The following is a 17,117-nucleotide window of genomic DNA, read 5'->3' as shown; positions in this document are numbered from 1 at the left end:
GAACAAAGATGTGATTGGTTAAGGAGGAAGATGGAGGGTGCTGTCAGACATAACATGTGGTAGGAGGGTTTGAACTGGTAGAGAGAGAGAGACAGAGAGAGATGCAGAAATAGGGAAGTTCATAGTTGTAAGTGTGCAGAGTGAGTGAGAGAGAGAGAGGGAGGGGCAGAGAGAGAGAGATTACATGAAGTACATTAAGTTTGTATTTAAGTTTCTACAAGTAGAGAGAGAACAGACAGAGTTGTAGACTTGGACACACAGCATTATATCAGGACCTATAGACACCTGGACCAACCTGGAGAGAACACAGCATTATATCAGGACCTATAGACACCTGGACCAACCTGGAGAGAACACAGTATTATATCAGGACCTATAGACACCTGGACCAACCTGGAGAGAACACAGCATTATATCAGGACCTATAGACACCTGGACCAACCTGGAGAGAACACAGCATTATATCAGGACCTATAGACACCTGGACCAACCTGGAGAGAACACAGCATTATATCAGGACCTATAGACACCTGGACCAACCTGGAGAGAACACAGCATTATATCAGGTCCTATAGACACCTGGACCAACCTGGAGAGAACACAGTATTATATCAGGACCTATAGACACCTGGACCAACCTGGAGAGAACACAGCATTATATCAGGACCTATAGACACCTGGACCAACCTGGAGAGAACACAGTATTATATCAGGACCTATAGACACCTGGAGAAACCTGGAGAGAACACAGTATTATATCAGGACCGATAGACACCTGGACCAACCTGGAGAGAACACAGCATTATATCAGGACCGATAGACACCTGGACCAACCTGGAGAGAACACAGCATTATATCAGGACCTATAGACACCTGGACCAACCTGGAGAGAACACAGTATTATATCAGGACCTATAGACACCTGGACCAACCTGGAGAGAACACAGTATTATATCAGGACCTATAGACACCTGGACCAACCTGGAGAGAACACAGTATTATATCAGGACCTATAGACACCTGGACCAACCTGGAGAGAACACAGCATTATATCAGGACCTATAGACACCTGGACCAACCTGGAGAGAACACAGCATTATATCAGGACCTATAGACACCTGGACCAACCTGGAGAGAACACAGCATTATATCAGGACCTATAGACACCTGGACCAACCTGGAGAGAACACAGCATTATATCAGGACCTATAGACACCTGGACCAACCTGGAGAGAACACAACATTATATCAGGACCTATAGACACCTGGACCAACCTGGAGAGAACACAGTATTATATCAGGACCTATAGACACCTGGACCAACCTGGAGAGAACACAGTATTATATCAGGACCTATAGACACCTGGACCAACCTGGAGAGAACACAGTATTATATCAGGACCTATAGACACCTGGACCAACCTGGAGAGAACACAGCATTATATCAGGACCTATAGACACCTGGACCAACCTGGAGAGAACACAGTATTATATATGAAGCTATAGACACCTGGACCAACCTGGAGAGAACACAGTATTATATCAGGACCTATAGACACCTGGACCAACCTGGAGAGAACACAGCATTATATCAGGACCTATAGACACCTGGACCAACCTGGAGAGAACACAGTATTATATCAGGACCTATAGACACCTGGACCAACCTGGAGAGAACACAGCATTATATCAGGACCTATAGACACCTGGACCAACCTGGAGAGAACACAACATTATATCAGGTCCTATAGACACCTGGACCAACCTGGAGAGAACACAGCATTATATCAGGACCTATAGACACCTGGACCAACCTGGAGAGAACACAGCATTATATCAGGACCTATAGACACCTGGACCAACCTGGAGAGAACACAGCATTATATCAGGACCTATAGACACCTGGACCAACCTGGAGAGAACACAGCATTATATCAGGACCTATAGACACCTGGACCAACCTGGAGAGAACACAACATTATATCAGGACCTATAGACACCTGGACCAACCTGGAGAGAACACAACATTATATCAGGACCTATAGACACCTGGACCAACCTGGAGAGAACACAGTATTATATCAGGACCTATAGACACCTGGACCAACCTGGAGAGAACACAGTATTATATCAGGACCTATAGACACCTGGACCAACCTGGAGAGAACACAGTATTATATCAGGACCTATAGACACCTGGACCAACCTGGAGAGAACACAGTATTTTATCAGGACCTATAGACACCTGGACCAACCTGGAGAGAACACAGTATTATATCAGGACCTATAGACACCTGGACCAACCTGGAGAGAACACAACAAGATGAGGATCCTGCTGATAGTCATCCTCCTCTCCTTCATGACAGGTAATAAGCTTTTTATAACTCTCTATAACAATGTAATAACATCCAGTTAGTCTACTACTGTCCCTGATCTGTCACAGAAGTAATTTATGTTTTCATGTCATTTATTAATTCATTTGTGTTTTTAACTCATTCATTTATCTTATCAATCATTTGATCAAGACTTAAGGCTGCTACTACAGACAAGGAAACACTACTGTGTGTGTGTGTGTGTGTGTGTGTGTGTGTGTGTGTGTGTGTGTGTGTGTGTGTGTGTGTGTGTGTGTGTGTGTGTGTGTGTGTGTGTGTGTGTGTGTGTGTGTGTGTGTTTGTGTGTTTGTGTGTATTTTGTTTGTATAACATGACGATGCCACTGGTGTAGGAGTCCTAACCGTAATTATATAAGTATTACAAAACACTAAACAAGGAGGAATATAAAATATATTTTCTCTTGTCTAATTGACAGGTTGTTTGAGCTCCTTCAACATGACAGGATACTCTGGAGGAACTGTTTCTATTGACAGATGACTGCTGTGAGAAGTCAGTCTATAGTATTAGACTAAGGTTGTGATGTGTGTTTCTATTGACAGATGACTGCTGTGAGAAGTCAGTCTATAGTATTAGACTAAGGTTGTGTTGTGTGTTTCTATTGACAGATGACTTCTGTGAGAAGTCAGTCTATAGTATTAGACTAAGGTTGTGTTGTGTGTTTCTATTGACAGATGACTGCTGTGAGAAGTCAGTCTATAGTATTAGACTAAGGTTGTGATGTGTGTTTCTATTGACAGATGACTGCTGTGAGAAGTCAGTCTATAGTATTAGACTAAGGTTGTGATGTGTGTTTCTATTGACAGATGACTGCTGTGAGAAGTCAGTCTATAGTATTAGACTAAGGTTGTGTTGTGTGTTTCTATTGACAGATGACTGCTGTGAGAAGTCAGTCACAGAGACGGCCTATCTGGGAGGAGAAGCTACCATCAGATGCAACTATCCAGAGGACCATGAGGACAGCATCAAGTATTTCTGCAAGGAAGACGGTGAATCTGACTGTGAATACCAGATATCAGGTACATATTACTCAAAACTAGGAAGATACTCTATTTCTAAGAGAAGAAGAGAGAGATTCTTCACAGTGACCATCAGTGACCTGATGATACAGGGACCTACTGGTGTGGAGTAGAAACCAGTAGGACAGAACAACGTTACATTACACTGAGAGAAATACTGGAACATACTGGTGTGGAGTAGAAACCAGTAGGACAGAACAACGTTACATTACACTGAGAGAAATACTGGAACATACTGGTGTGGAGTAGAAACCAGTAGGACAGAACAACGTTACATTACACTGAGAGAAATACTGGAACCTACTGGTGTGGAGTAGAAACCAGTAGGACAGAACAACGTTACATTACACTGAGAGAAATACTGGAACATACTGGTGTGGAGTAGAAACCAGTAGGACAGAACAACGTTACATTACACTGAGAGAAATACTGGAACCTACTGGTGTGGAGTAGAAACCAGTAGGACAGAACAACGTTACATTACACTGAGAGAAATACTGGAACATACTGGTGTGGAGTAGAAACCAGTAGGACAAAACAACGTTACATTACACTGATCAGACAGGTGAAACTGCGTCTTATAAGTGAGTATAATCGTCTTTCTCTTTAGCATGTGTACATAAACTCACAAGTTACAGTTATCTTTTTGATAAAAGTAGTTTAATTTAAATCATAATTGCATGTGTCATTCACAGATTGGAGGGACGTCAGATCTGTAAAGAAGACACGACATGTTGGGGAGGTCGTCAGTCTCTGGTGTAAATATCCACGGGAGAATGAGGAGAAAGACAAGATATTTTGTAAAGGGGACAGTCCTTCAACATGTGAAGATAAGATAACATCTAGGACACAGAACAAATTGGCAGACAATGGCAGGTTTTCCCTATTTGACAACCATGAGAAGACCATCTTCACAGTGTACATCAAAGAGCTGAGACCAGAGGATTCTGGGACATATTGGTGTGGATCTGATAGAAGATGGAGACCTGCAGACCACACTAGATTTATCCTCTCTGTGGGTAAGTGGATCAACTCTTTACATCAGTGGTGGCTGGTGGGAGGAGATATCGGAGGACGGGCTCATAGTGAAGGCTGGAGTGGAACGGATGGAAAAGTATCAACTCGTGGAAACCATAGAAATTCCAGCCATTAGGATGAGCCGATCCTCCCATTTCTCCTCCCACCAGCCTTCTCTGCTTCCCATGCTGTCCACCTGCAGTAACTATGTTATGTCTGACATTGTAAATAACACATATCATTCTATTTTATCATGCTATTAGATATAGCAATAACTACAGTATGTTAGTCAGTGTGTTAGTGGAGGCTGGGTGTGTCTGTGTGTCTGTAGTGGTGTGAAAAGACACTGGACAAGAACACTGTAACTTCCTCTGTAATGTCTGTGTGTTTCTATATCAAATATTATTAGTCACATGCGCCGAATACAACAGTGAAATGCTTACTTACGAGCCCCTAACCAACAATGCAGTTGAAAAAAATCTGGATAAGAATAAGAGATAAAAGTAACAAGTAGTTAAAAATAAAAATAACAATAGCGAGACTTTATACAGGGGGGTACCGATTGAGAGGCAATGTTCGGGAGCACCGGTTAGTTGAGGTAATATGTACATGTAGGTAGAGTTATTAAAGTGACTATCCATAGATGATAACAACAGAGAGTAGCAGCGGCGTAAAAGAGGTTGGAGGGGGGCAATGCTAATAGTCTGGGTAGCCATTTTATTAGGTGTTCAGGAGTCTTATGGCTTGGGGGTAGAATCTGTTTAGAAGCCTCTTGGACCTAGACTTGGCGCTCCGGTACCGCTTGCCGTGCGGTAGCAGAGAGAACACTCTATGACTAGGGTGGCTGGAGTCTTTGACAATTTTTAGGGGCTTCCTCTGACACTACCCTCTGTAGTGCCTTACGGTCGGAGGCCGAGCAGTTGCCATACCAGGCAGTGATGCAACCAGTCAGGATGCTCTCGATGGTGCAGCTGGAGAACCTTTTGAGGATCTGAGGACCCATGCCAAATCTTTTCAGTCTCCTGAGGGGGAATAGGTTTTGTCGTGCCCTCTTCACGACTGTCTTGGTGTGCTTGGCCCACGTTAGTTTGTTGGTGATGTGGGCAACAAGGAACTTGAATCTCTCAACCTGCTCCACTGCAGCCCTGTCGATGATAATGGCGGTGTGCTCGGTCCTCTTTTTCCTGTAGTCCACAATCATCTCCTTTGTCTTGATCACGTTGAGGGAGAGGTTGTTGTCTTGGCAGCACACAGACAGGTTTCTGACCTCCTCCCTATAGGCTGTCTTGTCGTTATCGATGATCAGGCCTACCACTGTTGTGTCATCGGCAAACTTAATGCAAGTGTTGGAGTCGTGCCTGGCCGTGCAGTCATGAGTGAACAGGAAGTACAGGAGAGGACTGAGCACGCACCCCTGAGGGGCCCCTGTGTTGAGGATCAGCGTGGTGGATGTGTTGTTACCTACCCTTACCACCTGGGGGCGGCCCGTCAGGAAGTCCAGGATCCAGTTGCAGAGGGAGGTGTTTAGTCCCAGGGTCCTTAGCTTATTAATGGGATTTGAAAGCACTAAGGTGTTGAACGCTGAGCTGTAGTCAATGAATAGCATTCTCATGTAGATGTTCCTTTTGTCCAGGTGGGAAAAGGCAATGTGGAGTGCAATAGAGATTGCATCATCTGTGGATCTCTTGGGGCGGTTTTCAAATTGGAGTGAGTCTAGGGTTTCTGGGATAATGGTGTTGATGTGAGCCATGACCAGCCTTTCAAAACACTTCATGGCTACAGACGTGAGTGCTACAGGTTGGTAGTCATTTATGTAGGTGTAACGGTTGTCGTCGGGAATAGAGGACCAAAATGCAGCAGGAATGTGGATGCTCATCTTATTATTTATTTTAAATAAAGAGAACACCAAAATAACAAACCGAAAAAACGCACGAACAACAAAACAGTCTTGTCAAGCTCACACAGGAAAAACAAGAAACAATTACCCATATATAGATCTCTCAATCAGAGGCAACGAGAAAGCACCTGCCTCCAATTGAGAGTCCAACCCCCCATCAACCTAAACATAGACATACAACAAACCAGAAAGAACATAGAAATATAAAACATAGAACAAAGACCAAAACCCGTAAATAATAAATCAAACACCCTACTACATTAATCACCACCCCAAACCACATAAAGAAAATACCCTCTGCCACGTCCTGACCAAACTACAATAACAAATAACCCTTATACTGGTCAGGACGTGACAGTACCCCCCCCTAAAGGTGCAGACCCTGGATGCACCTCATAAATAAAAAAAAAACAAAAAAAAAACAACAACAACAAAAAATCCCCCTAAACTAAAGGGAGGGAAGGGAGGGTGGCTGCCGTCACCGACGCCACTTGTGCTACACCTCCCCAACCCACCTATACAGGAGGTGGTTCTGGCTCCGGCCTACTGTGCTCCAGAATGCAGACAGACTTGCTCAGTTTCGGGCCGTAGGCAGACTCCCATCGTTCCGGATCGTAGGCAGACCTCTTCCGTTCCACACTGTAGGCAGACTCATTTGATACACAGTTAATCATATTTAGTTCCAGATCGTCAACAGACTTACTCAGTTCCGGGTTGCTGGTAGACTCCCTTGGTTCCGGGTCATAGGCAGACTCACCCGGTTCTAGGTCACAGGCAGACCCCTTCGGTTCCGGGTCGCAGGCCGACCCCCTCGGTTCCGGGTCGCAGGCCGACCCCCTCGGTTCCGGGTCGCAGGCAGACTCCCTCGGTTCCGGGTTGCAGGCAGACTCCCAGTGTTCCGGATCGCAGGCAGAATCCCTCGGTTCCGGTAGTGGTAGACATGTCTGTATGTAGTGTTATGATATGAGGGTAGGTTAGTGGTAGACATGTCTGTATGTAGTGTTATGATATGAAGGTAGGTTAGTGTTATGATATGAGGGTAGGTTGTGGTATGATAGGAGGGTAGCTTAGTGGTAGACATGTCTGTATGTAGTGTTATGATATGAGGGTAGGTTAGTGGTAGACATGTCTGTATGTAGTGTTATGATATGAGGGTAGGTTAGTGGTAGACATGTCTGTATGTAGTGTTATGATATGAAGGTAGGTTAGTGGTAGACATGTCTGTATGTAGTGTTATGATATGAGGGTAGGTTAGTGTTAGACATGTCTGTATGTAGTGTTATGATATGAGGGTAGGTTAGTGTTTGACATGTCTGTATGTAGTGTTATGATATGAGGGTAGGTTAGTGGTAGACACGTCTGTATGTAGTGTTATGATATGTGTGTAGGTTATGTTAGACATGTCTGTATGTAGTGTTATGATATGAGGGTAGGTTAGTGGTAGACACGTCTGTATGTAGTGTTATGATATGAGGGTAGGATAGTGTTATGATATGAGGGTAGGTTAGTGTTAGACATGTCTGTATGTAGTGTTATGAAATGAGGGTAGGTTAGTGTTATGATATGAGGGTAGGTTAGTGATAGACATGTCTGTATGTAGTGTTATGATATGAGGGTAGGTTAGTGGTAGACATGTCTGTATGTAGTGTTATGATATGAGGGTAGATTAGTGGTAGACATGTCTGTATGTAGTGTTATGATATGAGGGTAGGTTAGTGGTAGACATGTCTGTATGTAGTGTTATGATATGAGGGTAGGTTAGTGGTAGACATGTCTATATGTAGTGTTATGATATGAGGGTAGGTTGGTGTTATGATATGAGGGTAGGTTAGTGTTAGACATGTCTGTATGTAGTGTTATGATATGAGGGTAGGTTAGTGGTAGTCATGTCTGTATGTAGTGTTATGATATGAGGGTAGGTTAGTGTTAGACATGTCTGTATGTAGTGATATGATATGAGGGTAGGTTAGTGGTAGACATGTCTGTATGTAGTGTTATGATATGAAGGTAGGTTAGTGTTATGATATGAGGGTAGGTTGTGGTATGATAGGAGGGTAGCTTAGTGGTAGACATGTCTGTATGTAGTGTTATGATATGAGGGTAGGTTAGTGGTAGACATGTCTGTATGTAGTGTTATGATATGAGGGTAGGTTAGTGGTAGACATGTCTGTATGTAGTGTTATGATATGAAGGTAGGTTAGTGGTAGACATGTCTGTATGTAGTGTTATGATATGAGGGTAGGTTAGTGTTAGACATGTCTGTATGTAGTGTTATGATATGAGGGTAGGTTAGTGTTTGACATGTCTGTATGTAGTGTTATGATATGAGGGTAGGTTAGTGGTAGACACGTCTGTATGTAGTGTTATGATATGTGTGTAGGTTATGTTAGACATGTCTGTATGTAGTGTTATGATATGAGGGTAGGTTAGTGGTAGACACGTCTGTATGTAGTGTTATGATATGAGGGTAGGATAGTGTTATGATATGAGGGTAGGTTAGTGTTAGACATGTCTGTATGTAGTGTTATGAAATGAGGGTAGGTTAGTGTTATGATATGAGGGTAGGTTAGTGATAGACATGTCTGTATGTAGTGTTATGATATGAGGGTAGGTTAGTGGTAGACATGTCTGTATGCAGTGTTATGATATGAGGGTAGATTAGTGGTAGACATGTCTGTATGTAGTGTTATGATATGAGGGTAGGTTAGTGGTAGACATGTCTGTATGTAGTGTTATGATATGAGGGTAGGTTAGTGGTAGACATGTCTATATGTAGTGTTATGATATGAGGGTAGGTTAGTGTTATGATATGAGGGTAGGTTAGTGTTAGACATGTCTGTATGTAGGGTTATGATATGAGGGTAGGTTAGTGGTAGTCATGTCTGTATGTAGTGTTATGATATGAGGGTAGGTTAGTGTTAGACATGTCTGTATGTAGTGATATGATATGAGGGAAGGTTAGTGTTAGACATGTCTGTATGTAGTGTTATGATATGAGGGTAGGTTAGTGTTATGATATGAGGGTAGGTAAGTGGTATACATGTCTGTATGTAGTGTTATGACATGAGGGTAGGTTAGTGGTAGACATGTCTGTATGTAGTGTTATGATATGAGGGGTAGGTTAGTGGTAGACATGTCTGTATGTAGTGTTATGATATGAGAGGTAGGTTAGTGTTATGATATGAGGGTAGGTTAGTGTTAGACATGTCTGTATGTAGTGTTATGATATGAGGGTAGGTTAGTGTTATGATATGAGGGTAGGTAAGTGGTATACATGTCTGTGTGTAGTGTTATGATATGAGGGTAGGTAAGTGGTAGACATGTCTGTATGAAGTGTTATGATATGAGGGGTAGGTTAGTGGTAGACATGTCTATATGTAGTGTTATGATATGAGAGGTAGGTTAGTGTTATGATATGAGGGTAGGTTAGTGGTAAAAATGTCTGTATGTAGTGTTATGATATGAGGGTAGGTTAGTGTTAGACATGTCTGTATGTAGTGTTACGATATGAGGGTAGGTTAGTGTTAGACATGTCTGTATGTAGTGTTACGACATGAGGGGTAGGTTAGTGGTAGACATGTCTGTATGTAGTGTTATGATATGAGGGTAGGTTAGTGGTAGACATGTCTGTATGTAGTGTTATGATATGAGGGTAGGTTAGTGGTAGACATGTCTGTATGTAGTGTTATGATATGAGGGTAGGTTAGTGTTAGACATGTCTGTATGTAGTGTTATGATATGAGGGTAGGTTAGTGGTAGACATGTCTGTATGTAGTGTTATGATATGAGGGTAGGTTAGTGTTAGACATGTCTGTATGTAGTGTTATGATATGAGGGTAGGTTAGTGTTAGACATGTCTGTATGTAGTGTTATGATATGAGTGTAGGTTAGTGTTATGAAATGAGGGTAGGTTAGTGTTAGACATGTCTGTATGTAGTGTTATGATATGAGGGTAGGTTAGTGGTAGACATGTCTGTATGTAGTGTTATGATATGAGGGGTAGGTTAGTGGTAGACATGTCTGTATGTAGTGTTATGATATGAGAGGTAGGTTAGTGTTATGATATGAGGGTAAGTTAGTGGTAGACATGTCTGTATGTAGTGTTATGATATGAGGGTAGGTTAGTGTTAGACATGTCTGTATGTAGTGTTATGATATGAATGTAGGTTAGTGTTATGAAATGAGGGTAGGTTAGTGTTAGACATGTCTGTATGTAGTGTTATGATATGAGGGTAGGTTAGTGTTAGACATGTCTGTATGTAGTGTTACGATATGAGGGTAGGTTAGTGTTAGACATGTCTGTATGTAGTGTTACGACATGAGGGGTAGGTTAGTGTTATGATATGAGGGTAGGTTAGTGTTATGATATGAGGGTAGGTTAGTGGTAGACATGTCTGTATGTAGTGTTATGATATGAGGGTAGGTTAGTGTTTGACATGTCTGTATGTAGTGTTATGATATGAGGGTAGGTTAGTGTTATGATATGAGGGTAGGTTAGTGTTATGATATGAGGGTAGGTTAGTGGTATGATATGAGGGTAGGTTAGTGGTAGACATGTCTGTATGTAGTGTTATGATATGAGGGTAGGTTAGTGTTAGACATGTCTGTATGTAGTGTTATGATATGAAGGTAGGTTAGTGTTAGACATGTCTGTATGTAGTGTTATGATATGAGGGTAGGTTAGTGGTAGACATGTCTGTATGTAGTGTTATGATATGAGGGTAGGTTAGTGGTATGATATGAGGGTAGGTTAGTGGTAGACATGTCTGTATGTAGTGTTATGATATGAGGGTAGGTTAGTGTTAGACATGTCTGTATGTAGTGTTATGATATGAGGGTAGGTTAGTGTTAGACATGTCTGTATGTAGTGTTATGATATGAGGGTAGGTTAGTGTTTGACATGTCTGTATGTAGTGTTATGATATGAGGGTAGGTTAGTGGTAGACACGTCTGTATGTAGTGTTATGATATGTGTGTAGGTTATGTTAGACATGTCTGTATGTAGTGTTATGATATGAGGGTAGGTTAGTGGTAGACACGTCTGTATGTAGTGTTATGATATGAGAGGTAGGTTAGTGTTATGATATGAGGGTAAGTTAGTGGTAGACATGTCTGTATGTAGTGTTATGATATGAGGGTAGGTTAGTGTTAGACATGTCTGTATGTAGTGTTATGATATGAATGTAGGTTAGTGTTATGAAATGAGGGTAGGTTAGTGTTAGACATGTCTGTATGTAGTGTTATGATATGAGGGTAGGTTAGTGTTAGACATGTCTGTATGTAGTGTTACGATATGAGGGTAGGTTAGTGTTAGACATGTCTGTATGTAGTGTTACGACATGAGGGGTAGGTTAGTGTTATGATATGAGGGTAGGTTAGTGTTATGATATGAGGGTAGGTTAGTGGTAGACATGTCTGTATGTAGTGTTATGATATGAGGGTAGGTTAGTGTTAGACATGTCTGTATGTAGTGTTATGATATGAGGGTAGGTTAGTGTTATGATATGAGGGTAGGTTAGTGTTATGATATGAGGGTAGGTTAGTGGTATGATATGAGGGTAGGTTAGTGGTAGACATGTCTGTATGTAGTGTTATGATATGAGGGTAGGTTAGTGTTAGACATGTCTGTATGTAGTGTTATGATATGAAGGTAGGTTAGTGTTAGACATGTCTGTATGTAGTGTTATGATATGAGGGTAGGTTAGTGGTAGACATGTCTGTATGTAGTGTTATGATATGAGGGTAGGTTAGTGGTATGATATGAGGGTAGGTTAGTGGTAGACATGTCTGTATGTAGTGTTATGATATGAGGGTAGGTTAGTGTTAGACATGTCTGTATGTAGTGTTATGATATGAGGGTAGGTTAGTGTTAGACATGTCTGTATGTAGTGTTATGATATGAGGGTAGGTTAGTGTTTGACATGTCTGTATGTAGTGTTATGATATGAGGGTAGGTTAGTGGTAGACACGTCTGTATGTAGTGTTATGATATGTGTGTAGGTTATGTTAGACATGTCTGTATGTAGTGTTATGATATGAGGGTAGGTTAGTGGTAGACACGTCTGTATGTAGTGTTATGATATGAGGGTAGGATAGTGTTATGATATGAGGGTAGGTTAGTGTTAGACATGTCTGTATGTAGTGTTATGAAATGAGGGTAGGTTAGTGTTATGATATGAGGGTAGGTTAGTGATAGACATGTCTGTATGTAGTGTTATGATATGAGGGTAGGTTAGTGGTAGACATGTCTGTATGTAGTGTTATGATATGAGGGTAGGTTAGTGTTAGACATGTCTGTATGTAGTGTTATGATATGAGGGTAGGTTAGTGTTAGACATGTCTGTATGTAGTGTTATGATATGAGTGTAGGTTAGTGTTATGAAATGAGGGTAGGTTAGTGTTAGACATGTCTGTATGTAGTGTTATGATTTGAGGGTAGGTTAGTGGTAGACATGTCTGTATGTAGTGTTATGATATGAGGGGTAGGTTAGTGGTAGACATGTCTGTATGTAGTGTTATGATATGAGAGGTAGGTTAGTGTTATGATATGAGGGTAAGTTAGTGGTAGACATGTCTGTATGTAGTGTTATGATATGAGGGTAGGTTAGTGTTAGACATGTCTGTATGTAGTGTTATGATATGAATGTAGGTTAGTGTTATGAAATGAGGGTAGGTTAGTGTTAGACATGTCTGTATGTAGTGTTATGATATGAGGGTAGGTTAGTGTTAGACATGTCTGTATGTAGTGTTACGATATGAGGGTAGGTTAGTGTTAGACATGTCTGTATGTAGTGTTACGACATGAGGGGTAGGTTAGTGTTATGATATGAGGGTAGGTTAGTGTTATGATATGAGGGTAGGTTAGTGGTAGACATGTCTGTATGTAGTGTTATGATATGAGGGTAGGTTAGTGTTTGACATGTCTGTATGTAGTGTTATGATATGAGGGTAGGTTAGTGTTATGATATGAGGGTAGGTTAGTGTTATGATATGAGGGTAGGTTAGTGGTATGATATGAGGGTAGGTTAGTGGTAGACATGTCTGTATGTAGTGTTATGATATGAGGGTAGGTTAGTGTTAGACATGTCTGTATGTAGTGTTATGATATGAAGGTAGGTTAGTGTTAGACATGTCTGTATGTAGTGTTATGATATGAGGGTAGGTTAGTGGTAGACATGTCTGTATGTAGTGTTATGATATGAGGGTAGGTTAGTGGTATGATATGAGGGTAGGTTAGTGGTAGACATGTCTGTATGTAGTGTTATGATATGAGGGTAGGTTAGTGTTAGACATGTCTGTATGTAGTGTTATGATATGAGGGTAGGTTAGTGTTAGACATGTCTGTATGTAGTGTTATGATATGAGGGTAGGTTAGTGTTTGACATGTCTGTATGTAGTGTTATGATATGAGGGTAGGTTAGTGGTAGACACGTCTGTATGTAGTGTTATGATATGTGTGTAGGTTATGTTAGACATGTCTGTATGTAGTGTTATGATATGAGGGTAGGTTAGTGGTAGACACGTCTGTATGTAGTGTTATGATATGAGAGGTAGGTTAGTGTTATGATATGAGGGTAAGTTAGTGGTAGACATGTCTGTATGTAGTGTTATGATATGAGGGTAGGTTAGTGTTAGACATGTCTGTATGTAGTGTTATGATATGAATGTAGGTTAGTGTTATGAAATGAGGGTAGGTTAGTGTTAGACATGTCTGTATGTAGTGTTATGATATGAGGGTAGGTTAGTGTTAGACATGTCTGTATGTAGTGTTACGATATGAGGGTAGGTTAGTGTTAGACATGTCTGTATGTAGTGTTACGACATGAGGGGTAGGTTAGTGTTATGATATGAGGGTAGGTTAGTGTTATGATATGAGGGTAGGTTAGTGGTAGACATGTCTGTATGTAGTGTTATGATATGAGGGTAGGTTAGTGTTAGACATGTCTGTATGTAGTGTTATGATATGAGGGTAGGTTAGTGTTATGATATGAGGGTAGGTTAGTGGTATGATATGAGGGTAGGTTAGTGGTAGACATGTCTGTATGTAGTGTTATGATATGAGGGTAGGTTAGTGTTAGACATGTCTGTATGTAGTGTTATGATATGAAGGTAGGTTAGTGTTAGACATGTCTGTATGTAGTGTTATGATATGAGGGTAGGTTAGTGGTAGACATGTCTGTATGTAGTGTTATGATATGAGGGTAGGTTAGTGGTATGATATGAGGGTAGGTTAGTGGTAGACATGTCTGTATGTAGTGTTATGATATGAGGGTAGGTTAGTGTTAGACATGTCTGTATGTAGTGTTATGATATGAGGGTAGGTTAGTGTTAGACATGTCTGTATGTAGTGTTATGATATGAGGGTAGGTTAGTGTTTGACATGTCTGTATGTAGTGTTATGATATGAGGGTAGGTTAGTGGTAGACACGTCTGTATGTAGTGTTATGATATGTGTGTAGGTTATGTTAGACATGTCTGTATGTAGTGTTATGATATGAGGGTAGGTTAGTGGTAGACACGTCTGTATGTAGTGTTATGATATGAGGGTAGGATAGTGTTATGATATGAGGGTAGGTTAGTGTTAGACATGTCTGTATGTAGTGTTATGAAATGAGGGTAGGTTAGTGTTATGATATGAGGGTAGGTTAGTGATAGACATGTCTGTATGTAGTGTTATGATATGAGGGTAGGTTAGTGGTAGACATGTCTGTATGTAGTGTTATGATATGAGGGTAGATTAGTGGTAGACATGTCTGTATGTAGTGTTATGATATGAGGGTAGGTTAGTGGTAGACATGTCTGTATGTAGTGTTATGATATGAGGGTAGGTTAGTGGTAGACATGTCTATATGTAGTGTTATGATATGAGGGTAGGTCAGTGTTATGATATGAGGGTAGGTTAGTGTTAGACATGTCTGTATGTAGTGTTATGATATGAGGGTAGGTTAGTGGTAGTCATGTCTGTATGTAGTGTTATGATATGAGGGTAGGTTAGTGTTAGACATGTCTGTATGTAGTGATATGATATGAGGGAAGGTTAGTGTTAGACATGTCTGTATGTAGTGTTATGATATGAGGGTAGGTTAGTGTTATGATATGAGGGTAGGTAAGTGGTATACATGTCTGTATGTAGTGTTATGACATGAGGGTAGGTTAGTGGTAGACATGTCTGTATGTAGTGTTATGATATGAGGGGTAGGTTAGTGGTAGACATGTCTGTATGTAGTGTTATGATATGAGAGGTAGGTTAGTGTTATGATATGAGGGTAGGTTAGTGTTAGACATGTCTGTATGTAGTGTTATGATATGAGGGTAGGTTAGTGTTATGATATGAGGGTAGGTAAGTGGTATACATGTCTGTATGTAGTGTTATGATATGAGGGTAGGTAAGTGGTAGACATGTCTGTATGAAGTGTTATGATATGAGGGGTAGGTTAGTGGTAGACATGTCTATATGTAGTGTTATGATATGAGAGGTAGGTTAGTGTTATGATATGAGGGTAGGTTAGTGGTAGACATGTCTGTATGTAGTGTTATGATATGAGGGTAGGTTAGTGTTAGACATGTCTGTATGTAGTGTTATGATATGAGGGTAGGTTAGTGTTATGATATGAGGGTAGGTTAGTGTTATGATATGAGGGTAGGTTAGTGGTATGATATGAGGGTAGGTTAGTGGTAGACATGTCTGTATGTAGTGTTATGATATGAGGGTAGGTTAGTGTTAGACATGTCTGTATGTAGTGTTATGATATGAAGGTAGGTTAGTGTTAGACATGTCTGTATGTAGTGTTATGATATGAGGGTAGGTTAGTGGTAGACATGTCTGTATGTAGTGTTATGATATGAGGGTAGGTTAGTGGTATGATATGAGGGTAGGTTAGTGGTAGACATGTCTGTATGTAGTGTTATGATATGAGGGTAGGTTAGTGTTAGACATGTCTGTATGTAGTGTTATGATATGAGGGTAGGTTAGTGTTAGACATGTCTGTATGTAGTGTTATGATATGAGGGTAGGTTAGTGTTTGACATGTCTGTATGTAGTGTTATGATATGAGGGTAGGTTAGTGGTAGACACGTCTGTATGTAGTGTTATGATATGTGTGTAGGTTATGTTAGACATGTCTGTATGTAGTGTTATGATATGAGGGTAGGTTAGTGGTAGACACGTCTGTATGTAGTGTTATGATATGAGGGTAGGATAGTGTTATGATATGAGGGTAGGTTAGTGTTAGACATGTCTGTATGTAGTGTTATGAAATGAGGGTAGGTTAGTGTTATGATATGAGGGTAGGTTAGTGATAGACATGTCTGTATGTAGTGTTATGATATGAGGGTAGGTTAGTGGTAGACATGTCTGTATGTAGTGTTATGATATGAGGGTAGATTAGTGGTAGACATGTCTGTATGTAGTGTTATGATATGAGGGTAGGTTAGTGGTAGACATGTCTGTATGTAGTGTTATGATATGAGGGTAGGTTAGTGGTAGACATGTCTATATGTAGTGTTATGATATGAGGGTAGGTTAGTGTTATGATATGAGGGTAGGTTAGTGTTAGACATGTCTGTATGTAGTGTTATGATATGAGGGTAGGTTAGTGGTAGTCATGTCTGTATGTAGTGTTATGATATGAGGGTAGGTTAGTGTTAGACATGTCTGTATGTAGTGATATGATATGAGGGAAGGTTAGTGTTAGACATGTCTGTATGTAGTGTTATGATATGAGGGTAGGTTAGTGTTATGATATGAGGGTAGGTAAGTGGTATACATGTCTGTATGTAGTGTTATGACATGAG

Source organism: Salmo salar, chromosome 12 (genome assembly GCF_965601325.2).
Source record: "Salmo salar chromosome 12, fSalSal1, whole genome shotgun sequence".
NCBI lineage: Eukaryota > Metazoa > Chordata > Actinopteri > Salmoniformes > Salmonidae > Salmo > Salmo salar.
The sequence above is the reverse complement of the archived record's forward strand: the minus strand, read 5'-3'. Positions refer to the sequence as shown.